This window comes from Scyliorhinus torazame, unplaced genomic scaffold (assembly GCF_047496885.1).
Source record: "Scyliorhinus torazame isolate Kashiwa2021f unplaced genomic scaffold, sScyTor2.1 scaffold_141, whole genome shotgun sequence".
In the NCBI taxonomy this organism is placed as follows: Eukaryota; Metazoa; Chordata; class Chondrichthyes; order Carcharhiniformes; family Scyliorhinidae; genus Scyliorhinus; species Scyliorhinus torazame.
In genome coordinates, this window is record NW_027307868.1 from 427,120 (window position 1) to 438,458 (window position 11,339).

Genomic DNA, 11,339 nt, shown 5'->3' on the forward strand with positions numbered 1-11,339 from the left:
CCTTTCCAGAGACCCCGCCCCTTCCCCTAGACCACGCCCCTGCCCCTAAACTCCTCCCACTCAAGAGGCCACGCCCATTAGTCCTAAGCCCCGCCCACTCCCGGGAGACCACGCCCCTAAAGAGGACACGCCCACTCCTCCGAGACCACGCCCCTGCCCCTAAACCCTTCCCACTCCAGAGACCACGCCCCTTCTCAAGAGACCCCGCCCACTACTCCGAGACTCCGCCCACACCTCCGAGACCACGCCCCTTCTCAAGAGACCCCGCCCCCCGTTTGGAGACCACGCCCCTAACCCTAAACCCCGCCCACTCAAGAGACCACTCCCCTAAAGAGACCCCGCCCACTCCGAGACCACTCCCCTCTCAAGAGACCATGCCCCTGCCACTGAGCCCCGCCCCCCTCTTTGGAGACCACGCCCATTCATCCTAAGCCCCGCCCACTCTCTCGAAACCACGCCCCTAAAGAGGACCCGCCCACTCCTCCGAGACCACGCTCCTGCCCCTAAACCCCGCCCACTCACGAGACCACGCCCCTAAAGAGACCCCGCCCCTTCTCTAGAGACCACGCCTCTACCCATAAGCCCCGCCCACTTGCAAGAGACCACGCCCCTAAAGAGACCCCCGCCCCTCTTTGGAGACCACACCCACTCCCCCAAGACCACGCCCACTCTCAGGAGACCACGCCCATTCCTCCTAGGCCACGCCCACTCTCACGAGACCCCGCCCCTTCTCAAGAGACCCCGCCCCCCGAAGCGACCCCGCCCCCTGATTGGAGACCACGCCCTTATACCTAAGCCACGCCCACTCTCAGGCGACCACGCCCATTCCTCGTAGACCACGCCCACTAGCCTTAAGTCACGCCCCTCTCAGGAGACCACGCCCCTAAAGAGGCCCCGCCCACTCCTCTTAGACCACGCCCTTGCCCTTAAACCCCGCCCACTCAAGAGAGCTCGCCCCTCTCAAGCGACCCCGCCCATTCCTCCGCGACCACGCCCCTACCGCTAAACCCCGCCCACTCAGGAGACCACGCCCCTAAAGAGACCCCACCCCTTCGAGACCACGCCCCTACCCATAAGCCACGCCCACTCAGGAGACCACGCCCCTAAAGAGACCCCGCCCCCTGCTCAGAGACCACGCCCTATCCCCAAGCCACGCCCACTCAAGAGACCCCGCCCCAAGTCCGAGACCACGCCCCTACCCCTAAGCCACGCCCACTCTTGAGACCACTCCCCTAAAGAGACCACGCCCCCTCTTTGGAGACCCCGCCCCCTGGAGACCACGCCCATTTCAATAGACCCCGCCCACTCCCCCGAGACCACGCCCACTCTGGAGACCCGCCCACTCCTCCGAGACCACGCCCATTAGTCCTAAGCCCCGCCCACTCCCTGGAGACCACGCCCCTAAAGAGACTCCGCCCCCTCGGAGACCACGCCCCTGCCCGTAAGCCACGCCCACTCTCAGGAGACCACGCCCATTCCTCCTAGGCCACGCCCACTCTCACGAGACCACGCCCCTTCTCAAGAGACCCCGCCCCCGAAGCGACCCCGCCCCCTGATTGGAGACCACGCCCTTATCCCTAAGCCCCGCCCACCCTCAAGAGACCACGCCCCTGCCCCTAAGCCACGCCCACTCTCAGGCGACCACGCCCATTCCTCCTAGACCACGCCCACTAGCCTTAAGCCACGCCCACTCTCAGGAGACCCCGCCCCTACCACAAAGCCCCACCCCTTTCCAGAGACCCCGCCCCTTCCCCTAGACCACGCCCCTGCCCCTAAACTCCTCCCACTCAAGAGGCCACGCCCATTAGTCCTAAGCCCCGCCCACTCCCGGGAGACCACGCCCCTAAAGAGGACACGCCCACTCCTCCGAGACCACGCCCCTGCCCCTAAACCCTTCCCACTCCAGAGACCACGCCCCTTCTCAAGAGACCCCGCCCACTACTCCGAGACTCCGCCCACACCTCCGAGACCACGCCCCTTCTCAAGAGACCCCGCCCCCCGTTTGGAGACCACGCCCCTAACCCTAAACCCCGCCCACTCAAGAGACCACTCCCCTAAAGAGACCCCGCCCACTCCGAGACCACTCCCCTCTCAAGAGACCACGCCCCTGCCACTGAACCCCGCCCCCTCTTTGGAGACCACGCCCATTCATCCTAAGCCCCGCCCACTCTCTCGAAACCACGCCCCTAAAGAGGACCCGCCCACTCCTCCGAGACCACGCTCCTGCCCCTAAACCCCGCCCACTCACGAGACCACGCCCCTAAAGAGACCCCGCCCCTTCTCTGGAGACCACACCTCTACCCATAAGCCCCGCCCACTCGCAAGAGACCACGCCCCTAAAGAGACCCCGCCCCTCTTTGGAGACCACACCCACTCCCCCAAGACCACGCCCACTCTCAGGAGACCACGCCCATTCCTCCTAGGCCACGCCCACTCTCATGAGACCCCGCCCCTTCTCAAGAGACCCCGCCCCCCGAAACGACCCCGCCCCCTGATTGGAGACCACGTCCTTATCCCTAAGCCCCGCCCACCCTCAAGAGACCACGCCCCCACACCTAAGCCACGCCCACTCTCAGGCGACCACGCCCATTCCTCCTAGACCCCGCCCACTAGCCTTAAGCCCCGCCCACTCTCAGGAGACCACGCCCCTAACAAAGCCCCACCCCTTTCCAGAGACCCCGACCACTCCTCCTAGACCACGCCCCTGCCCCTAAACCACGCCCACTCTTGAGACCACTCCCCTAAAGAGACCCCGCCCACTCCCCCGAGACCACGCCCCTCTCAAGAGACCACGCCCCCCGAAGCGACCCCGCCCCCTGATTGGAGACCACGCCCTTATCCCTAAGCCCCGCCCACCCTCAAGAGACCACGCCCCCACGCCTAAGCCACGCCCACTCTCAGGCGACCACGCCCATTCCTCCTAGACCACGCCCACTAGCCTTAAGCCACGCCCACTCTCCGGAGACCACGCCCCTAACACAAAGCCCCGCCCCTTTCCAGGGACACCGCCCCTCCACCGAGTCCACGCCCCTAGCAAGTGACCACGCCCACTAGACTTAAGCCACGCCCTCTCAAGAGACCACGCCCCTTTTCAAGAGACCCCGCCCCGTTTGGAGACCACGCCCCTACCCCTAAGCCACGCCCACTCTCTGGAGACCACGCCCCTAAAAGGCCACGCCCCCTCTTTGGAGACCCCGCCCCCTGGAGACCACGCCCATTTCAATAGACCCCGCCCACTCCCCCGAGACCACGCCCACTCTGGAGACCCGCCCACTCCTCCGAGACCACGCCCATTAGTCCTACGCCCCGCCCACTGCCTGGAGACAACGCCCCCAAAGAGACCCCGCCCACTCCTCCGAGACCACGCCCCCAAACGAGTCCACGCCCCTAGCAAGAGACCACGCCCACTAGACTTAAGCCACGCCCACTCCGGAGACCACGCCCACTCCTCTGAGACCACGCCCATTAGTCCTAAGCCCCGCCCACTCAAGAGACCACGCCCCTAAAGAGACCCCGCCCACTCCTCAGAGACCACGCCCCCAAACGAGTCCACACCCCTAGCAAGAGACCACGCCCACTAGACTTAAGCCACGCCCACTCCGGAGACCACGTCCACTCCGGAGACCACGCCCCTTCTCAGAGACCACGCCCCCTAACGAGTCCACGCCCCTTCTCAGAGACCACGCCCACTCTCGAGACCACGCCCCTAAAGAGGCCCCGCCCACTCTCTTAGACCACGCCCATGCGCCTAAGCCCCGCCCACTCTTTGGAGACCCCGCCCCCTGGAGAGACCACGCCCATTTCAAGAACCACGCCCACTTCCAGAGACCACGCCCCTATCTGTCGAGAAGCCCCGCCCACTCAGAGACCACGCCCCTAAAGAGACTTGGCCACGCCCCTTTTCAAGAGACCCGCCCCCTCTGCTGAGGCCACGCCCCTCTCAAGAGACCCCGCCCCCACCCCAAGCCACGCCCACTCAAAAGACCACGCCCCTAGCAAGAGACCCCGCCCCTCAAGAGACCACTCCCACTAGCCTTAAGCCACGCCCACTCTCAAGAGACCACGCCCCCTGATTTGCGACCACGCCCTTATCCCTAAGCCCCGCCCACCCTCAAGAGACCACGCCCCCACGCCTAAGCCACGCCCACTCAGGCGACCACGTCCATTCCTCCTAGACCACGCCCACTAGCCTTAAGCCACGCCCACTCTCAGGAGACCACGCCCCTAACACAAATCCCCGCCCCTTTCCAGAGACCCCGCCCCTTCTCCTAGACCACGCCCCTGTCCCTAAACTCCTCCCACTCAAGAGACCACGCCCATTAGTCCTAAGCCCCGCCCACTCCGGAGACCACACCCCTTCTCAGAGACCACGCCCCCATTCTTAGACCACGCCCCTACCCCCGAGCCACGCCCCCTAGCAAGAGACCACGCCCACTCTGGAGACCCCGCCCACTCCTCCGAGACCACGCCCAGTAGTCCTAAGCCCCGCCCACTGCGGAGACCACGCCCCTTCTCAGAGACCCCGCCCCCTAACGAGTCCACACCCCTAGAAAGAGACCACGCCCACTCAGGAGACCACGCCCCCTACTCCGAGAACACGCCCCTCTCAAGAGGCCACTCCCCCTACTCCGAGACCACGCCCACTAGCGTTAAGACACGCCCACTCTCAGGAGACGACGCCCTTGCCCTTAAAGCCCGCCCCTACCCCAAGCCACGCCCACTCAAGAGACCACGCCCCTAAAGAGACCCCGCCCACTCCTCCGAGACCACGCCCCTGCCACTAGACCCCGCCCAATCTTTGGAGACCCCGCCCCCTGGAGAGACCACGCCCACTTCAAGAGACCACGCCCCTATCTGTCGCGTAGCCCCGCCCACTCCCTGGAGACCACGCCCCTCTCAAGAGACCACGCCCCCTGCTCCGAAACCACGCCCCCTCCTCCGAGACCACGCCCCTACGCTTAAGCCACGCCCACTCTGGAGACCACGACCCCAAAGAGACCCCGCCCACTCCGAGACCACGCCCCTGGCAAGAGACCCCGCCCCCTCCTCTGAGACCACGCCCCTGTCCCTAAGCCACGCCCACTCTGGAGACCACGCCCCCAAATAGACCCAGCCCACTCCTCCGAGACCACGCCCCTCAAGAGACCCCGCCCACTAGCCTTAAGCCACGCCCACTCTCAGGAGACCACGCCCACTCCTCCGAGACCACGCCCCCTCTCAAGAGACCCGCCCACTCCTCCGAGACCACGCCTCTTCTTTGGAGACCACACCCCTGCTACTTGGCCACGCCCCTATAGAGACCCCGCCCCTTTCAAGAGACCCCGCCCCCCGTTTTGAGACCACGCCCCTAACCCGAAACCCCGCCCACTCAAGAGACCGCGCCCCTACAATGAGACCACGCCCCTACCACCAAGCCACGCCCACTCTGGAGACCACGCCCCTACCGCTAAACCCCGCCCAATCAGGAGACCACGCCCCAGAGGAGCCACGCCCCCTCTTTGGAGACCACTCCCCCAAGACCACGCCCACTCTCTGGAGACCACGCCCCTGACGAAGCCCCGCCCACCCCTCCAAGACCACGCCCCTACGCTTAAGCCCCGCCCGCACACTAGAGACCACGCCCCCTCCTCAGAGACCACGCCCCTCTCAAGAGACCACGCCCCCTACTCCGAGACCACGCCCCTAAGGTTAAGCCACGCCCACACACTAGAGACCACGCCCCTTCTTCTGAGACACCGCCCCCTCTCTAGAGACCACGCCCCACACTCCGAGACCACGCCCCCTCCTCCGAGACCACGCCCCTAAAGAGGCCCCACCCCTTCTCCGAGACCACGCCCCTACCCATAAGCCACGCCCCTAAAGAGAATTGGACACGCCCCTAGAGCGAACCCGCCCCTTCTCAAGAGACTCCGCCCCCTCTGCTGAGGCCACGCCCCTCTCAAGAGACCCCGCCCCCACACCCGAGATCCCGCCCCTATCCGCAGGACACGCCCATTCCCTAGACCACGCCCAACCCCTCTCCAAAGACCCCGCCCACCACCCAGACACCTCCCGTCCCCTGTCAACTTGGAGTGAAACTTTTCTCCTCTGCGGGTTCGGGCAAAACTTTCCGAGAAGAGAAACCGCGGCGAAAGCTGCAGAGACGCTGCGTTTAAAACCCCTGCAAAGCGGCTCCGCAGAGAGGGAGAGAGGGAGCCTGTCCCTGTCTCTCTCTCTGTCTCCCTGCACTCCCCTGTCTCTCTGTCTGTCTGCCGGTCCCCGGCTCTCTCACACCCACAGCAATCCGACCCGGGACAGAGCGGCGGCGGCGGCACCCACCGCCTTTCAGTCTGACCGCCGCCCCCGCACCCAGGCTGCATTCACCCTGCACAAGGCGGCACTTTTTGCTGCTACTTCCAGTTCGCACACTTTCATTCCGCAACATCCACATTGATGCTGCCCCGGCCAGAGTGCAAGGGGGTGAATCTGAACCTGCTCCCCGGGAAAGAGCGCTCTCCCCCGGCCAGAGTGCAAGGGGGTGAATCTGAACCTGCTCCCCGGGAAAGAGCGCTCTCCCCCGGCCACAGTGCAAGGGGGTGAATCTGAACCTGCTCCCCGGGAAAGAGCGCTCTCCCCCGGCCAGAGTGCAAGGGGGTGAATCTGAACTTCCTCCCCGGGAAAGGTGCACCTTCCCTAAGGGAGTGAATCTGAACCGGCTCCCCGGGAAAGAGCGCTCTCCCCCGGCCTTCCCTAAGGGAGTGAATCTGAACCTGCTCCCCGGGAAAGAGCGCTCTCCCCCGGCCTTCCCTAAGGGAGTGAATCTGAACCGGCTCCCCGGGAAAGAGCGCTCTCCCCCGGCCTTCCCTAAGGGAGTGAATCTGAACCTGCTCCCCGGGAAAGAGCGCTCTCCCCCGGCCTTCCCTAAGGGAGTGAATCTGAACCTCCTCCCCGGGAAAGGTGCACCTTCCCGAAGGGAGTGAATCTGAACCGGCTCCCCGGGAAAGGTGCACCCTCGGAACCGGTCTGCTCCCCTTGCCGCGGGGTCCGGGAGCGATGGGCAGCGGGTTGCTGTCCCAGCCCATCCAGGAAGCTCCCAGAGGCGGCCTGCCCGTCAAATCGGCCCGGGGGGCGGATATTAAGCCCGCCCACACTCATTCAAGCCCAGGGCAGCCGCCAAGTGCGAGTGACAAGTCATAAACCAACTTTCCAATTGCCACTGGTTTATGACTTGCCCGCGCTCACAGCGCCACCACCGCTCAGTGTGTGTGGGTGTGAGGGATCTCTCAGCAAGTGCTGACTCTCTCTCTGCTGGGTTCACATTGTCAGTGTGTGTGGGTGTGAGGGATCTCTCAGCCAGTGCTGCCTCGTCCCTCTCCTGGCTTCACATTGTCAGTGTGTGTGTGGGTGAGGGATCTCTCAGCAAGTGCTGACTCTCTCTCTCTGCTGGGTTCACATTGTCAGTGTGTGTGTGGGTGAGGGATCTCTCAGCAAGTGCTGACCCTCTCTCTCTCCTGGTGACCTCAATCCCTGTGCCAACAAAAGAGCCAACACGCCGTCACGCCTTCTCCACGACCCTCTCAACCTGGGTGCCGACTTTCAGGGATCCACGTACACCGAGGAGGACACCGGTAGATCTCTCTGCTCACCCGCACCGCCCGCAATCTTAGCTGATGAGCCCCAGTGACTCTGTCTTCCTGTTATCCCTTCCAAAATGAATCAGCTCACCCTTGAGACTCCCATTTGCCACCTCCCAGCCCAGCTCTGCAGCTTCCCTGTGTGTGACTTGTAACACGAGATTCACTCCACCGACACTTGAGTGTCGCCTGCAAATTGACTCGCCCACCCTTCTCCGGGGGTGGTGGGGGGGGGTCACCTCCAGCTGTCTGCCTGGCCTGGGGTTCTGATTCCCGTCTTTCCGTCCGGCAGAGCGAATGTTGGAGGGAGGAGGAGGAGGAGGAGGAGGAGGAGGGGAGGAGGGCCGGCGGCGCCAGCCGGAGCGGGGAGATCTACGGGCGGCGGAGCCGATGCTTCTTGGCCAACCTGACCAGGGCGGTGAGTCTGGGCAAGGGTGGGGGGGGGCACCGAGACAGGAAAAGGGCCTCGCTGTGTGGGGGGGGGGGGGGTGACGGTACTGAAGCGCTGACCTCGCCTCCCTCCCTCAGAATCAGACGTCGGACGCCTCGGAGCCAATGGGCGGACGCTGCTACCTCCATCGCTTGGCGGGGGCGGAGAAGGAGTTTCAGGTCCAAGTTCAAGGTTCGCCATGGCTGCCGTGCAGGGCGGGCGAGAGCGTTCAGGTAGGCCCGGGGTGGGGGGGGCCGACCCTTGACACGTCGGCGCCGATCCCCGGCACTTGGCCTGAGGTAAAGGCGCCCGGCACCGAGGGGGAAAGGAGCAGCGCGGATGGAGGGTTGGTTGACGAGTAGAAAGCAAAGAGTGGGGGATTGATGGGCGTTTCTCTGCTCGTGGCAATCAGCAGCCAGCGGCGTCCCTCGGGGGGGGGGGGGGGATCCGTGCTGGGCCCCGCCACCCGTTGACGATTTACATGGATGGTTTGGAGTTGGGGGACCAAGGGTTGTTTCCGCTGGGGGGGGGGGGGGGGGGGGGGGGGCATAGCCTCAAAACGAGGGGAAGTAGATTTAGGACTGAGCGAGTTTAGGAGGAACCCGCTCGCCCAAAGGGTTGTGAATCTGTGGGACTCCTGGGTGAAATGTTTTTCAGATCAAGGCGGATCGTCTTTTTGGGGAGGATTAAGGGTTGTGGTGTTTGGGCTGGAAAGTGGAGCCGAGTCCACAAAAGATGTCCTTGAATGGAGGGGCCAGGTGGCCTACTCCTGCTCCTGGTTCTGGCCAGACCACTGATTGCGATGCCTCTTAATGCACGACTTAACTGGTTACTTCACCACCCCCCCCCCCCCCCCGTTTCCCCACCCCCTCTTTCTGGGTTCCAGGTGCCGGGATTCCGAGGCGTCCTCGCTTGCCCGGGCGGGCGCCTCTGCCGCCGTGACGACGGCCGGCCGCCGCTCCCCGAGGCCCGGACGCCGAGAGCCCCCGGGACGGGCCCGGCCTCCTCCTCCTCCTCCGCCGCCCCTCCTCCTCCTCCTCCTCCTGCGGGAGGGGGCGGCCAGGGCGGCCAGCCTGGAGGCCGGATCCAGGTGGGCATCCGTGTGCGGGAGAGCGCCGAGTGCGCGGAGATGGAGGAACGGGAGGCAGAAGGGGCGGCCGACGGCCTGGCCAACGTGACCGCGATTCACAGGTAAACCAGGCGACAGGGCGGAGGGTCGGGACAGCGACAAGGGCAGAGAGCACTGGGTGGCACATCAGGAGGAGCTGAGCGGTGAAAGATTCTGCCTGTCCCTCTCCTCAGGTGCCACATACGGAACCCACACACGTGCAGCAGCTTGGAACTGTGCCTCGAACTCTGGGAATATGCCGGGTGTTCCCAACATTCCGTCCCGTCACTTCTACAGCGTCTGGAAAAGATGATCAGAGCGGGGAATGTACAACTGAAGATTGCTGGCAAAACCTGTACGACCGTCAGCATCAGGTACAGAGTAAAGCTCCGTCCGCACTGTCCCCATCAAACACTGCCGGGGCAGGTACAGCACGGGGTTAGATACAGAGTAAAGCTCCGTCCACACTGTCCCCATCAAACACTCCCAGGACAGGTACAGCACGGGGTTAGATACAGAGTAAAGCTCCCTCTACACTGTCCCCATCAAACACTGCCGGGACAGGTACAGCCCGGGGTTAGATACAGAGTAAAGCTCCGTCCGCACTGTCGCCATCAAACACTGCCGGGACAGGGACAGCACGGGGTTAGATACAGAGTAAAGCTCCGTCCGCACTGTCGCCATCAAACACTGCCGGGACAGGTACAGCCCGGGGTTAGATACAGAGTAAAGCTCCGTCCGCACTGTCGCCATCAAACACTCCCAGGACAGGTACAGCACGGGGTCAGACACAGAGCGAGTGTGAAGGCGAGCTGAGGTTTGACCCTCTTTGGACACCTGGAACGTGTATTGAGCCACTGATGACGTTGCCTGTTTTGACCTGCTAACGTGCCTCTTCTCTGTCACCTCTCTCCCCCCCCCCCCCCCTCAGGTCATCGAGCGGATCGAGCCCACCGCCCGCCGCGTCGACTGCGGGGTCCGTGGTGGCGGCGGCCGTCTGCGGCTCGCTGGGGGCGGCCGTGGCCGCCTGCGGCTGGCTGGGGGTGGCCGCCTACCGCAAGCTGCGCGGGGGTCGGGGTCGGGTGCACGCAAACAGCCGGCGGGCGGCCTGAAGCGCTGCCCGACCCCCACCCCGGGAGACGGAGGGACCGTCAGTAACGACAGGAGACGAGTGGAGAGTGAAAGCGTGGCTGGAATGAGCTTGAAGATACCTGCTGGCAGCACTGGAAGCAGCGCCTGCCCCCCCCCCCCCCCACACACACACACACACTTTTGCTTCATATGCCTCCTGCCTGGCCAAATGGCGAATGCTGCCAAGTGGACAGGAGCCTGAATTGGAGGCCATTTCCATTCCGAGTTGTACACTTTGACTTGAATTGGCAGCAGCACTTTGCGACGACTGGAAGTCAGCAGAAATGGAAGTTTCAAACTTGCCAGGTGAGGGTGCCAGGACGTGAGTCAGTCAGGACGCTGGGCTATTAAACTGACCGTTTTCATCGCATGCAAACTGTTTGATGAGAAATTCCAATCCGAGGATTGGAGTGAAAAGCCTGTGTGTGTGTGTGTGAACAATACAAGATGTCCAATCTGAAGTGAAACTTTGCAGTGAGCTTTGTTTTTGTGGCCCAGCCAGGAATCTTCTCTCCAAATGGAGGCAGAAATGAAGTGGTGTTTAACTGGTGATTTCTTGCTGCTTTTTGACTCATTCTTGTGGAAAGCCTCCCTCAGGCGACAGACGAATGGTCATTCCCAACATGTCAGAAATGGAGAGGGAAAGCAGCAATGTGAAAGCAAAGCCAGAAATAAGGACAGGACAGAATCTGCTGCCTGCCTGCTTGCTGAATGAAACGCGAGCAGAGGCAGGCCAAGTGTTTCCCTTTGCAGACTCAGGGTTCGGTTGGAGAAACAGGGCTGATTCAGTCCCTACTGAACCAATCTCTCTCGCCCCTAGGACAGTCGGGCAATCTGCCTGTCAGCCGGCTGACCCTTGGCTGCACTCCCTCTCTGGCAACTGTATCCTTTCTATGTCAGGGAGAGGTTCCAACTGCACCCAGCACTCCAGGTGTGGCCTCACCGACACCTTGTCGAACTGCAGTGAGGCATCTGCACTTGTGAATTTAAATCCCTCTGGCAATAATGAAGGCCAACTTATCATTGACCTTCTTCACTGCTTGCTGCGCCCGCTTTG

The 11,339-nt window shown here is 63.3% G+C and overlaps 1 long non-coding RNA gene across 6 annotated transcripts; it reads left to right on the forward strand.

The window, feature by feature from the left end:
* The first annotated feature begins 7,877 nt into the window (after nucleotides 1-7,877).
* LOC140405592 (uncharacterized) lies at nucleotides 7,878-10,832 on the forward strand. Of its 6 annotated transcripts, none has more exons than XR_011938679.1 (5): nucleotides 7,878-8,031; nucleotides 8,142-8,276; nucleotides 8,930-9,234; nucleotides 9,346-9,525; nucleotides 10,083-10,832. It is a non-coding gene; the product is annotated as an uncharacterized lncRNA (long non-coding RNA). The 6 variants fall into 6 exon arrangements; XR_011938680.1 differs by having other exon boundaries at nucleotides 8,142-8,235; XR_011938678.1 differs by lacking the exon at nucleotides 8,930-9,234 and having other exon boundaries at nucleotides 7,882-8,031.
* Nucleotides 10,833-11,339: the final 507 nt, after the last annotated feature.